General features: G+C 60.4%; 1 protein-coding gene across 14 annotated transcripts in view; it reads left to right on the plus strand.

Moving 5' to 3' along the window:
* The window catches only part of BCOR (BCL6 corepressor), a 117,329-nt gene that overhangs the window by 64,498 nt on the left and 39,000 nt on the right, over window positions 1-13,831 (plus strand). For 6 of the 14 annotated variants that reach the window (XM_043895442.1, XM_043895450.1, XM_043895453.1 and 3 more), the window contains exon 1: window positions 8,504-8,641. The exons of 5 other annotated variants lie outside the window; for them this stretch is intronic. The gene's annotated coding sequence lies outside the window, so the exon portion shown is untranslated. Of the gene's footprint in view, window positions 1-7,520; window positions 7,680-8,503; window positions 8,642-9,176; window positions 9,459-9,705; window positions 10,103-13,831 lie in introns of those variants that run through there. 3 more of the 14 variants (XM_043895446.1, XM_043895444.1, XM_043895447.1) reach the window with 3 other exon arrangements.

Below are 13,831 nucleotides of genomic sequence, written 5' to 3' on the forward strand. Positions count from 1 at the left end.
AGTCCGAACCCCGTACCAGTGCCGCCATGACCTACTCTGGTCCCCCGCTGGAGGCTAGAGTGAGGGCTGAGGGGAGATGAGTGTGTCTGGTTTGGAGAGCGGGGGCGGACACCGGGATGGCTCCCAAAACAGGTTTTGCCCCATCTGTCTTGCGAACGACCTCTTAAGGCCAGAAGCCGGATCCCACGGTTGGCGGCCCTTCGACCCTCAGGAAGACCCCAGTCCCCGAGCTTCGGGCCTGATCGCACAGAAAGGATGGGAGATGGGGTCGGCCAGGGCGCGGCTGCGCCTGGCCCTGAGCTTCGGAGCCCCATTTTCTCCCCCGCGATCTCTGCACACAACAGTAGGCAGCCTCTCCCGGCACCACGCGCCCAGCTGCAGGGCCCGGGAGCAGGTGTTCCTGCCCGGCCGGAGTGGCGGCTCCGCGCCCCTCCCGTCCCAGCTGCGGGGGGAGCCGCGCTGATGGTGGTAATAGAGAAAGGTCTCGCTGGACCGCGAGCAAGGTCCTCCGGGTTTAAATGGGGATGCCCCAGGGCGAGGGCGGCCACCTGAGACCAGGAGGGATCGAAGGTGACGCGCGACCAGCCCCCGTCTGGAACAGCCCTGGGGGCCAGCGGAGGCCGCTCGGGGCGGCGCAAGGGCTTCCGGTCCCGGTGACTGCGGCGGCGGCGGGGCGGCTGGGAAGTTCCCGGGGCGGCCGCGAGGAGCACCCTCCTCTGGCTGCCGCCGCCGCGCAGCTTTCGGAACGGCGCCCTAGGAGCTTCTCTGCGTCTGGCAGCGCCGATCTCGGCCGGCGCGGGGATGGGGGCTGCGGGGTGGTTCCGACCCGGCCCCCGGCAGGGCGGGGAAGGCGGGGGCCGGAGACCCCGCGGGAGCTGCGGCGCGCCTCCCTGCCCCCGCTCCTCGCCGCCGCCGCCGCTGATATGGCGGGCACGTGAAGCGGAGTTCGGCGCCTCGGCGCCAGCCAGGGAGCGGCCTGCCCCGCCGGCTCAGCTTACCCGCGGGCCCAGGAACGCGGAACCGAGCCCGGCCGGGCCCCGCAGAGCCCGCGCCCCCGCCCCGCTGCCAGCTCGCCGCGGCCCCGCACCCCCTCCCCGCCCGCGCCCGGCCTTGGGGCCGCGCCAGACGGCTCGCCCGAGGGGAACTCAGGCTGACTAATGGGACGCGTGTGGGCCTTACGTGAGGCCCGGCTGTCAGCGGATGCCCGCTCGCTCGGCGCCTACGCCGCGGCCAGGCTTTTCGGGGAAGGACGAGAGGAGGGGTTTCCCCGCCCGGCGGTTTCGACTCCCCGGGGACTATCCGGCCGCGGCTAGCCCGGGGCTTTAGGTCGCGCCCGGAGGGGGCCGACTCAGTCTGCGCCCAGCGCCGAGGTGCGAACCCGGGATGAGGGGTGAAGAGGTGGGATCGCGGGAGCTCTAAGCCGGAGGTGGGGGCAGAGGCTCATCAACTCGGCCTGGGGTGCCTGCCTTGATGTTTGCGATCTGGCCAGCGGCTGGGCTGGGGAAAATTTACAGGCCGCCCTGCAGGCCTGGAGTTCAATACCGAAACCTCCCTCAACAAAGTCTTCCGGAAACCCCTTGGTGAGATTTTTGTGCGAGAAAAGGATTTTATAAGGCTCCTCGAGAGTCCGGTTCGGCTGAGGGTTCTCAGGTTCCGAGGCTCATGACGCCTTTTTCTTCCTTTACAGGGGCCTGTAAAAATCAGCAGAGTTTCTTATTATTTCGCATTAACAACCGCTTCGTGTTGACATAGTTATATGACCCTCCCAAATATAACTACCTGTTTAGTTTCAACACACGAGCGAGACGGTGAAACACAAACACCGATCAGGAACTCAGAGAAAGAAAACTCGGCTGCGAGCTTGGGGTTGGAGGCAGGATAATGCCTGATCACGCATCCCCGGTTTTATTCAGCCTAATTACACTAGTAATCCTGCCCCCCACGAGAAAGCCTGAAACCCTGTAGTCGAGGTGCGACTTTTCCTGGGGAGTCCCGCGGATGAGGAGGGGGTTGCTGGTGTAGAGGAGGTGGGTTTTAAATGTCACTCCCAAATGAAAATGCTTTCCTTCAGCCTTTTTCTTTTTTTGATGCAGTTTTCGAAAGGAGCATTTTTGCGAGATAAGAAGTGACCGATCAAAATCGCTGAGGGGAGGTTGTAAGCAGCCGCTTTGCTTCAGCTTAGCCTTATCTTATCTTTCACACTTGCATGGCGGAAAAAAAAATTGGCTTATCTTTATCCCCACCCCCTTCTCGCCTTAATTGCTAAAAAACACTGGTGTGTTAAACGGGGAGGAAGGAGGTCTCAGGACTGTCAGTGGAAAGGGAAGATTAAAAAATGTGGACACCTTGGGGTGAAGCCAGGGTAGCAGGGTTTATTCTTTCCTCCAGGCCTTTCTGGTACAACGCAGAAAAGGTCCAGTCCGGGTTGGAAGGCTCGATGGCCAGATTAAAAAAAAAAAATCTGGGTATGGCCTTGGGTCGTGTGGCTTCCCTAGGCCTCGCTTTCTCCGCCCTGCGTTTACCAACCTCACCTTCCCTTCATCTCTCAAAAGCTAGCGGTGGGTCTCGGGTTGAGGCCTCTCATTCTGCCTTCGTTCCCCCCCCAGCCTTTTCCTCCCCTCCACCCCGCACACGTCCCCTTTTGGGGGAGGGGGATGCGAGGCTGGGATGCATGGCCTGCTGGAAATCATTAAAATATATGCGAGTGTCTGCAAACACACACTTTTAAATCATGACGTTTCCCCTCCACGCTGGTATATTTAAACTCCAGAGCGAGCTAGATCTCCTCCCTCTCAGTCGTTTGTCTGTGTCACCGACAGGCCGCTAATGGCCGGGCTTCCAGGCGCTGTGCATTATGCATTAGCCTCCTCCGAGCGCCGCACACAGAAGGTTCTGTCAGGCCTCGCAACACAAACCACCCAGCACCCCCCCACCCCGCACTCGCGGCCGGGGGCTGTGCGGTGGCCAACGTGCTGGAGACCCTGGGGTGCGGGGGTGGGGGGGGGGCGCGCATAGAGGGCGAAGGCCGAGCCGAGTGGACCCGGAGGGGAAATCGGGGGAGGGGTGGGGGAAGTGCCGCGGATTAGGCCGTTTGGAATCCCCCCGCCCTGCGCTAGCCCCAAGTTTTGCTCCTGGCTGACCTTCCTTAGGCAGCTGCCCCGCTCCACTCACCTCGCTGCCCGACTTTGTGGGGGCCCAGAGGTACTCAGGGACAGGCCAGCGCCGCGTTTCCATCTGCTGGGCCGTACTCCCTTTCGGCCCCGAGCGAGGGGCTGGCGGAGCCTTCCGGATCCCTCCAGTCCCCGGGGTGCTGTCCGCGAAAGGGTTCCGGGTGGTGCGTGTCCGCGGGGTCCCACGGCCGCCGTGGAGGGAAGCTGCCGAGAAAACGTCTCGGGCCGAAAGCCGCCTTGCAGGGTCTGCGAGCGAAGAGTTGGTGTTCTCCGCCCCCTCTCCCCGCGGTTCCCACTCACTGCCCCCGGCTGGGTCAAACATGAGCTGGAGGGGCCTCGCTAAATAAGCAGCCAGGGCGGGACGTGGCGTCCGAGTTTATCTACAGGAGCATCTAGCCCAACTCGGCGGCTTTCAGGCCTCTTAAGCCAAGCCGGAACCAGGTGGGGCGCAAGACGAGGCCTCCCCAAGCCGCCGACACCCATCTACTCAGAAATCCTCTCGGTGTCAACGGTAGTTCACCCACCCGTGCCTGGTCAGAACCTGAAATCGAGCCCAGACCAGAAATTTTGAGAGGCAGTTGCTGCTACCATGTTGGGCCTGCCTTCCTGACCCTCCTCCGGAGGAGGCCCAATAACCCTTCAAAGAATAGACAGAGCAGCCATCTTCAACCTGGAGACTCCTAAGTCTAGCAGACTCATACCAGGGAAGGCAGCTACCTTTAGATGTTTCCAGTTAACTGAAATCCCCGGGAAAAAGATGCCTTTTGCTTGAGGGATGGACCAGTGGATCTTCTAAGTGGAGCCCGTGGTAAGCCCAGAGTTCTTTTACAAAGTGACCAGGAAAGACTGTTCCTGGGGGTGTTTGTATATTTTTAAAAATACTCAACGAAATAGCTCACAGTATATAAAATAAAAATACATTCTCTGTAACCACCCCAATCCCACCCATTTCAGTACCCAGCATCATAGAAGAGAACAGCCGCTGAAGAGCCCCATTGGGGCCTATAAAGCTTTATAATTTAGTCCCCACATGTATGTTACAAACAAACCCCACACATTATACTGGGATCCCAGGGTCCCCCAAACTCCATGTAGGATCCTCACTATGGGATGCATGGCCTTTCCCCTAGGCTTTGGACGGTGAATGAAGGTGTGGAAGAGTACCTGGTGGGCCTTACACAATCAACCTGGCAGGAAAAGGGCGACCAGGCTCCAGGCCTGCTCCTCGAAGCGCCAACCTGCTTGTCCAGTTGCAGACGCCGGATAGAATGGGCAGCAGGAGAGTGCCCGAGAGCCATAGGTTCTAACTGGGAGGCCCTTCCCAGGGGACCAGCGGCAGGTGGGAGGGGGTGGCCCCTGCAGCTCGGTTGGAAGCACCTCCCCTTTCTGAGCCTATTTCTTTATTTCTCCGCTGCCTTTGCGGCCTCCCCTCCCATGCGCTCACTCGCTGGCTCTCTCCCGCCACCGCCTCCTCCTCTGCTTTCATTGAAATCCTCCCCTTGCTGAGTGCGGAGTGTAGCAGCCTGACCCCCAGGTCAGCTCCCAAGGGACTCCTGGGAGGGCAGGGGAGGGAGGGAGCAGGAGGAGGCCCGCACACGCTGCAGGCTCCTCAGTGTCCCCAGCTCCCAGAGCCCCTTCCTGGGTGGGGGTGCAAGATGGGACTGCTTCTCTTCCCTGGAACAATGCCAATGAATTGGGCCAATAGGTGTAAGCTCCCTACTCCTCCTCCACCTTAGAGCACCTCAGGAAAAATCTCACCTTTTAATTCCCAGTGAGTCATGAATCCCCTCCCCCTCACACATACATTCATACCTCTTAGGACTCCCTTAATAAGATATTTTAAAAATCCCACAGAGTTGGAAATGTATCCCTCAGAGATGGAAGAGAAACCCTTTAATCCCACCAACTTGCACAAAGATACCATGGAGGCAAGACTCCTTAAAAAGGGTGTGTGTGTGAATGCTGCAAATTACGTCAAAGGCAAATTTACTGGTCTGTTTGTCTCCAGCATCAAATTTCTCCCACAGTCAGCCCTTCTCTGGCCCCTTCGCATTTACAGCACCGCCCCCTCCCCAATTCATTTTTAACTCTAGGACTTTTAAAGGTAGACAAACAGGCCCCTTTGTCAGCAGCCCCGGGAGGCCACAGGACTCAGAGAGGCTGCAGGCTCCATGTTTTCACTTGGTTCCTGGATTTTCCAAAAGTTCTGGACGGTTACATGCAACTTTTAACTCTGGGAAAGGCCCCTGCCTGGGGGGGAGAGTTGGGGAGGCATGGGAAGGGGAGAGAAGGTGGCCGGGCAAGGGGCCAGGGTCTCTGCGGCAGCCTAACTGAGCCGGAAGAGGCTGGCACGGCTCCGAACTCGCCCAGGCCAGCTCTCCCGCGAGGCCCACAGTGGCGCAGCGGCCTCCTTGCCTCCTTGTGGCCTCTGAACCGCATTCAGAGAGTTTCCCCACAAATACCCAACTTCAGCCTTCCTGGTTATTTTAGACTTGTTTTGAATAAAAGGAGTCGCTTCAAAAAGAAATGTTGCTACAACACACAACCAGAGGCCTTTTCTCCAGCTGTGTCTGTAACTTGCATGCGTTCAGTCTAATAACTTTTAATGTCTGGCCCTAAAATGTCTTTATAAAAAATAGCTTTACAGCATAATAGTCCAGGTGTCTTTCTGCTTGTTACCAGAGATTAAAAAAATGTGTGGGTTCGCTTTCAGAGACATCCACCTCCAGAAAGACGGGGAAGAAAAAGGCATACATTCTATTATGCAGGCGCAAGTCCTGGAAGCGGTGGCGGCCCCGCGGGCCTGGGGACTGCTCACTGGGGCACTTGCCTGCCCGTCTTTTGCATCAGTTGTTTTAAGCAGCTCTGGAGCATGAAGATTTAATTCTGCCTGAAGTTTCAGGTTTCAAACGGTAGAGATGTTTCACTTCTGCTTTGAAAAGAGCTGTTTTTATAACTATGTACTGAGAACTAAAACAGAATAAATAAAATCGCACCTAACACCAGTCCTACAGTCAGAATTAAGTCTAATTTTTTTAAAGGGGTCTACTAGCTAGAGCTGATTTTGGCCTTGACCTTGACTTAGTAATCAACTTGAGATGCTTTTGATTATTTTTGGTATGGAGACACTCCAGGATATTTTAAAACTTTCCGTGTGGATTTACAAGCCACCTCCATTTCAGATTGATGTTCTCATCGAGCTTGCACCATCTTGTCCTTAGGCAGAAAGAGACTCCCCCACCTTCAGCATAAAAAGACCCTATCCTTTAACCGAGTGGGGTCACCTATTGCGGTGACGTCCCGGTCCGCGGTCTGGGTGCGGTTAGGCCGGAACACCCCTCCCCCCCCATCCCTTCCCGCCCGCTTCTCAAACTGGGGCTTCTCAGCTCGCCCTAGAGGCTCTGCGCTCCGGGGAGGCCGGAACCTCGCCTCTCCGCTTCCCCCTCTCGCCTGCCTGCCCCCACCCTACCCACCACCCCCGCCCGCGCGCCCAGCGCCGCGTCGGGCGCGCTGGAGAAGCTCAATACGTGTCAATTGAATTGAACTGCTGCGGGCGCAGGCTGTACGCCGCCGCCGAGCTCCGATCAGCACGACGTTACCGACTGGAAATTTATGGAGCGAACGGTGTAAGCCAAAAGTTGCTCCCTGCCAAGGAAAATAAAACGCGGGAGATAATCTCCCGAGGCAGGGGTGAGGGGCCAGGACAGACCCTCCAATCATCTGAGATGCAGACTGTGAAATGCACGAGAATGGGGAGAGATTCTGGCGGATCTCCGCTCCCCTACCGCCCCCATCCCCGCCTCCCGGTGCCCCACGGGCTGCCTCCTCCGTCCCCCGCCTCTCCAGACAATTCCCACACAATCGAAACGTCCGGGGAACTCGGGCGCAGAGTTCGGGCGGAACGGCCACCGTTGCTCAGGGTGGTGTCTAAAGGTAGTGCTTGACACCGAAATGGGAAGGGGCTCCTCCGGGAGGAAGGGGCGACCCAAGGTGGGGATGGGCACCGACGCGCACCCGCCAGGCTCCGCTGGGTCTCGGAGGGGACGCGCGACCGGGAGAGCGCAGAGCTGGTGGCGAGAGGAGGCAGCGGCGGCTGCCGCTGGGGTTTGACAGCTTTGGCTGAGCGGAGTGCGAGGCGCTTTATGGTAATTGCGGTCCTCCACTGGCCTTCTGGGTAGCGAGGGGAGTCTCGGCGCGCGGCTGGGAGAGCCGCCCCCGCCGCCCCCATCCCCTCGGCTCAGGATCAGCGGGCCGCCCGCGCCGCCGCCGCCCGAGTCGGTCTCTGGTTCGCCCAGGACGCGCGCCCGGGCGGGGTGTGCGCAGCCAACTCGGTCCGAGCGGCGGAGGGGAGGGCAAGGGGCGGGGGGGGGGCGCCACCCAAGTGGTCTGGGGTTCGGACCCAGAGAAGCGAAACGCGCCGAGGATCGATGACGGCTGGGGAAACTCGGGCAAACCTTTCCTGAGGAATCACTCCTCCGAAACCCCACCGCCGAGGCACCGCAGCGGAGGGTGAGCGGAGGCTGGGGGAGCTCAAACTTGCGAGAGCTGGAGGCGGCGGCGGGCGGGCGGGCGGCTGTCGCCCGAGCGCTGCGCCTGCGGGGGGAGGGGAGGCGGCTGCTGGGAGGGAGGGAGGGAAGGAGGGCGGGCGAGAGGGCGGAGGGAGGGGGAGGAGGAAGAGGAGGGAACCAGGGAGGGGGGACGCGTTGGGATCGCGGCGTGCGGCGGCAGACGGAGCCCAGGCTCCCAGCGGCAAGGTGAGCAGAGCTACGCTCCTCGCTGAACGCGGACCGAGCTCGGCGGCTGCGGGGGAGACGCGCCGGAGCCGCGACCGAGAGCGGGAACGAGGCGGCGGCGGAGGGGGAGCCCGCGAGCCGCCGGGCGGGGAGCCCAAGCCGCGCTGTCGCCGCGCAGGGACGACTTGGCCAACACACTCACACACTCACACACACCCAGCCCGAGCGGGCGCTCGCGGCGAACCGTCAACATGGCGCTGGGGCTCCTGCCCGAGCGCGGGCGGCAGCAGCGGCGGCGCGGGAGCTGCTGAGCCCGACCGAGCCCGGCCCAGCCGCCGGAGCCCGGAGGATCGCGCGGGGTTGTCGCCACCTGCCCGGAGGCTTTGAGCCCGCCCCGCCCCGCCCCGCCCCCACCCGGCCCAGAGCCCACCCCTCGGCGGGGCCGACCCCGAGGGCAGCCGGCTGGCAGCAGACGGTGAGGGAGGCGAGCGAGCGCGGCGCCGCGAGCGGGCTGCGGGCAGCCGGGGACGGCAAACTTTGCTGCTCGCCGCGCTTCCCCGGCCCGGCTCCTTCTCCCGTCGCCAACGTCGCCACCCCACTTTCCTCCAACCCCGCAAACCAGTTCCCATCCACCCCATCGCCCCTTGCTCCTCCTCGCCGCCTCGACTCTGCTCCGGGGAAAAACTTCAAAGCGCCGGATCGCAGGCTCTCTGCTTACTCCCCGGCCGGGGATTTCAGGTCAGTGCCCGGAACACCTTTCCCCGGGGGGAGGCCGGGCAGGCGAGCGTGCGGGCGGGCGGCGGGCTGCAGTCGGCCCCCTCCCTCGGGGCCCCCGCTCGCGGCGGGTGTCTTCTTTTGACTCTCTCGCGTACCCCCTCGAAGCTTGTGCCTCGCGTTTCACTTTGGCTGCTTTGCTCGCTTTCATTTTTATTTCTTAGCTATAAGTTATTAAAAATGCAGCCAACCTAAGCGGCCCCAAGTGGGCTCCGGGGAGGGAGGGGCGCGGCGGGGGGGGGCCTGCCGCCTCCCGGGGGGCTGGGAGGAGAGCGGGGAGTTCTCGGAGTGGAAGTTTGCAGCTAGTGTGTGCCTGTGTGCGCGGGAGCGCGGTCGTCGCTGAGCGCCGCGAGTCGGGCGCGGGGAGGGGGGGCGGCGGGGGGGAGCTGGGCTGGAAGCTGGGAAGCTCGGCTCGGCGTTAGCTCGCTAGCAGGAAGGGGAGGGCGGCGGGTTCCCGTCTGCTTTCTTTTTCGACTCGGGAAAGAACTGTAAAAACCCCCAGCCGCCGCTGCCTCGTCTCGCCTCTCCGGGGGCCGCTCGTTCCTGCTCGTGGAACGACGGCGTGTGCGTGCGCAGGGTGTGTGTGGCGGGCGCCCCGGGCCGAGCCGAGCTCGACCTGCTGCCGCCGCCGCCGTGCAACTCGGGAGGGGAGTCCCGGGGTTTTTTTTTTTTTTTTGGCTTGCTCCAAAGCGCGAATCACGTGGATTTATAAAAAAAAAAAAATACTAGGAAATCGAGCAGAGCGAGGGGTTCCGACTCGGCCCGTCCACCCGCCCGCCAGGTCAGACGCTTTGTTTTGTAAATGTTCTTTTAAAATTTTAATCTGCGACCCTGGTCCACTCCCACCCTCCCCGCGACGTCGCAGGGTTGGTTTCAAGTTGTGAGTCCCCAGGGGTGGGGGTAGATCGTGCGGGGGCGGCGGCGGGAAGGGAGGGCGGGGGGGTGGGGGCTAGACCTGGGCAGCTACGAGTCTGGTGGGAAGCCCTGTAGGGCGTGTGCAAGTCTGTGGCCGGAGGAAGTTGGTCCCGCTCGGAGGGCGTGCGGCGCGGAGGCTGAGGGCGAAGAGGAACTTGCGCACCCGGCGCGATCCTCCGCCAAGGCGGGGAGGGCGAGGCGCCTCCGCGCCGCGGGGCCCGCGCTCGGAGCAGGCGGGCGGCTGCGCTGCAGAGCCTCCGCCAACTCGGGGGCTCGGGGCGGCGGCGACGTGCGCCGGCTGTTTACCAAGCAAGCCCTGGGGCGTCGTGTGCGGAGTAGGACGGCTTGAGGCACGCGTGGTCCCGGTGGGCTTCCCGCCGCCTGCACTCTCGAGTGGGCACGTCCCCCAGTCCCTGAGACGGCTGAGCTTGGCCTCGTGTAGGCCGAGGCCGGGCGAGGCTTAATTTGCTGTTAATGAATCTTTCCCAGAAAGTCCGCGATCTTCAGCTAGTGAGTGCCCGCGCGCGAGGACGCGCGCCGCCGGCGTCTGAAGGGTGGGGGTTGGGGGAATGGAAGAGCGAAGGAGGGGGGAGGGTTATGTGTATTTAAAAACAAACCTTAAAAAGAAACCAGTGCGCTTCAAATAGGTATCCGTAGAGCCTCCTGTGTCTAGACTAGACTGCTCAGGGTTTTAGCTGTTTTTTTTTTTTTTTTTTTTTCTTGTTTTGAGAGAAGGCCAGAGATGGGGTAGTGCTATTTGGTTCTAGGGGTAGCCTCCTGGAGAAAAATCTTTTAAATGACTTGGGAATAAAAAAGCGGAGGAAATGGCCCACCCCAGAAGGTGGTGGGTGGTGAACGCAGACAGACTTGAGTATTTCTAGCCATCTGACACTTCCTGTGGCACTGGAAACGGACACCGCGGGCCGAAATCAATCCTTACGAGGTGTTGGATTCGGTTTTGCCAACAGAATTGCTTGTGTGGAAGGCATTTTAACTGTCGGCCTCCGAGACTCCTGTACGTGGACACTTGGAGAGTACGTTTGCTTAGCGACCCTTCCCACTCCACCCCCGATCTGTTATCTGGTCTGGGCTTTGCAGTGGTGGTTCTCGGGTTTATTTGGGCCATGATTTCACCGCGTGGAGGAAGGGTGGAGATGGTGGTGATGAATATGCCGTCCAGGTTTAATCCGAGGCCGGCCTTAAGTATGCGGGTTGAAGCCGCCACTCACCGGGATTGCCTCGAGATAGTGAGGGGAGCGCGCGGGGTTCGGGCGCCAGGCGCTCGGCGGGCAGGTCGGGGCTGGGGCTTGGACGGCCCCAGCGCTGTCCTTTGAGGCGCTGTCACCAGTAGGTGACTGAGAGTTAATTAGGAAGTGTTCTCCGGATCAATGGGCCGCACAGCTCATTAGCGATTCTCTCCAGCTCTTTGCAGGGCCGGCCGGGCCTCTGCCTCCCACACAGGCCAGGGCCCCGCGGCCGGGACTGCGGGGAGCGCCGCTGGGAAGTGGGGAAGGACTGGCGGCGAGGGGCGGCGGGGAGGCGAGTGTAACTTCGCCGGCGGCGTGTTGCGTGCGGCGCCCTGAGGCCCCGCGCAGCCCGTTTTTTCTTCCTGCTCTCGGTCGCCTCGACTGTGTCTTTAACTCACTCCCGCTCGCGTCGCTGCCTGGCTGCTCCTCCCCGCCTCCCTCGCCTATCTCTTGTTCTCTAAGCACGACGCCTGTGCTCCCCGCCCAGTTTGGGATTAGACAAGATAAAAATAGGACTGCCCAGCGCGCAGAGCTGTGACTGTGCCCCGGCAGCCGGGCTGGCGGGAGCGCTGGGGGCCGGGGCGGCCGCGCGGTGCGCTCGGGGCAGCCCGCGCCCGGAGGCTCCCACCCCCACCCCCACCCCGCCGCCGGTGCGGTCACGCTCCAGGGTTCGGTCCGCCGGGAAGCCGTGCGGGCAGGGGGGACCCGGGCAGGGTCTCGGCGCTCTCGCGGGTGTTGTTGGTGTGCCTGTGATAGATCGGTCTAGACAGGCATGCAGGCTCCCTCCCGGCTGAAGGACGGAAGGGGGGGGGGGCGGGCCGCGGAGGCGGCGGCAGACTCCCGTGAGCCGCGAGTGAGCGAGCCACCCTGCGGGCCCAGCGATCAAGGGTGAAGGGAAGGCTGCGAGGATTTCTCTTAACCCTTTAAAGGCGATGGGGACAGTCGGGGTGGGGAGTCTAGTAGAAATTCCTGGAGGCAAAGTAGCCTCCAGATTGGAGGGGGCGGGAATCTGGACCCAGGGTTTGTCTTTTTCTGTTCTGTGTTTGCACGCTGACATCCTGGTGCATCCGGCTCGATTCTTCGACGAACCAGACGCAGCTGCTAGGTGATCCAATTTGACCCGGTACTTCTTAATGGGGGAGGTGTGAACACACACAATGGGCACCCCTCACTTAAGGAAGTGAGTTTGGGAGATGCAGAGGTTAGATCTCAATGTTCCCAGCGGCCCGGTGTGGAAAGGTCTGCTCTGAGCTTTAGTGGGGTGGGGCCTTTGACGGAAACTGCTGCCGACCCAAGCCTGAAATGCCCGGCCCATGTATACAGGTATGCATGGGAGACAGCAAAAGGGTCCTCGAGTTGTCTGTGTAGAGATACACTTTTAACCATGAACTTGTGGAGAGTTCAGATCAGATATGTGCAGGGAGACAGCGTCCAAACAGGAATTGGACAGTGATGTGTACAGTGTATGTATGGCCACATACAGGGGACTCAACATTGAATTGGTCTAAAATTTTAATACAGCTCTTGAAGGCATTGGTCTAGTTTTTGCAGAGGTAGACAATTGGTGGGTAGGTTACTCTATATAAAAATGAATCATTAGTTACACTCCTCTCCTTCCCCCTTCCTCTCCCTTTTAGGGGTTGTAACCTTAGGGGAATCCTCTAGCTACATTTAAACTACAAACCAACATTGGTCTGGTTGGAATGAGCCACATTATAGGCAAAGCAAGAATGTAAGTCCTGGGGAGGTGTACGTGTTAGACAGGAATGCACAGATTAAGATGTGTGCCTGAATGACATGTGCTGAGACAAATCAAGACACTTGGGCTCCGATGCCCACACGGAACAAGAGATACAGAAAAGATAAAGAACTGGCCAAGAGGAATGTAAACATGGATATGCAAATACTGAGACCTAGAGTGAGATTCTAGGAGAGAAAATCCCAGACTTTGTTGAGCTGGAAACTGGGGTAGAATTTCTGTAAGTTCGTTCCAGAGACAAAAGCCCATTTAAAGGTGTGAAGAGGGTCACTTGGAAACACAAAAAGCATTCATATGCACACATCCACGCTTAGATACACAGGCTGAATGACAAAAACTCCTCAATGCCTGATGGAGACTTTTCCTGCCCAGGGAGACTGACCAGGGCACGGAAGTGTGCGCCACACAACCACATTCACACACTCATTCACTGAGAAATAACGTGTCTTTGGCTAGAGGGAAACTGAGGGCAGAGGCGCCTAGCCTAAGGGTGGATGGTCCTCAGTCGCTAAGATTGCTTCTGGTTATAGTTTCTTCCTGTCTAGAGTGGGGAAGAAGGTATGTCTTGACCAGGTTGGAGGATTTCGAAAAGATTTTTGAGTTCTTGACCTTGAGAGGATGGATGGTGGAGGAAGATGAGGAGTAAGCGTTGCGCTCCTGGCTGGTGAGGAAGGGATGCTGGGCTGCTCTAAGTCCTGTTTGCTAAGGTTGGAGCACAGGGTCTAGTGAACCGAAAGAAGTGCGAAGTTCGGCCTCTGGGCGAAATCAAGGGGAGGTATGCTTTTTTTTTTTTCTTTTCCTGGAGGAGACCGTGCGGGGACGGCCTGCTCGGTAGGGAGGATTAGCAGGCGCCTCTGTGACCCCAGACGTGCACGTAAACTAGGCTTGGGTTTGGTTTGCCCGCGGCGTCGATTTGCCGCGGTCCCTCTTTGTCTGAGCCCAGCCGGGAATTCCAGCTTTTATTGGGAAGACCGCACTCGGGTGGAGCCCGCGCTGGGTCGGGCGGGGCAGGGCCGGGCCGCGGGGCTGGGCGAGAGGCTCGCCGGCCGCCGAGCCGCCCGAACCCCTGAATGGTCCTGGGGAGTGCCCAGCGACCTCGATCAAGCCACCTCGGTGGTTTCCTCGAGGGCGCCGGGCTCGGCCGACTCGGCGCGGCGGGGCAGGGGGCGCGCCGGTACACTTGGGCCGCCGCGCCGCCCCCCTCCCCGCGGGTCCCACCCCTCCCCCGCTAGT

This window comes from Cervus elaphus, chromosome X, assembly GCF_910594005.1.
Source record: "Cervus elaphus chromosome X, mCerEla1.1, whole genome shotgun sequence".
Classification (NCBI taxonomy): Eukaryota; Metazoa; Chordata; class Mammalia; order Artiodactyla; family Cervidae; genus Cervus; species Cervus elaphus.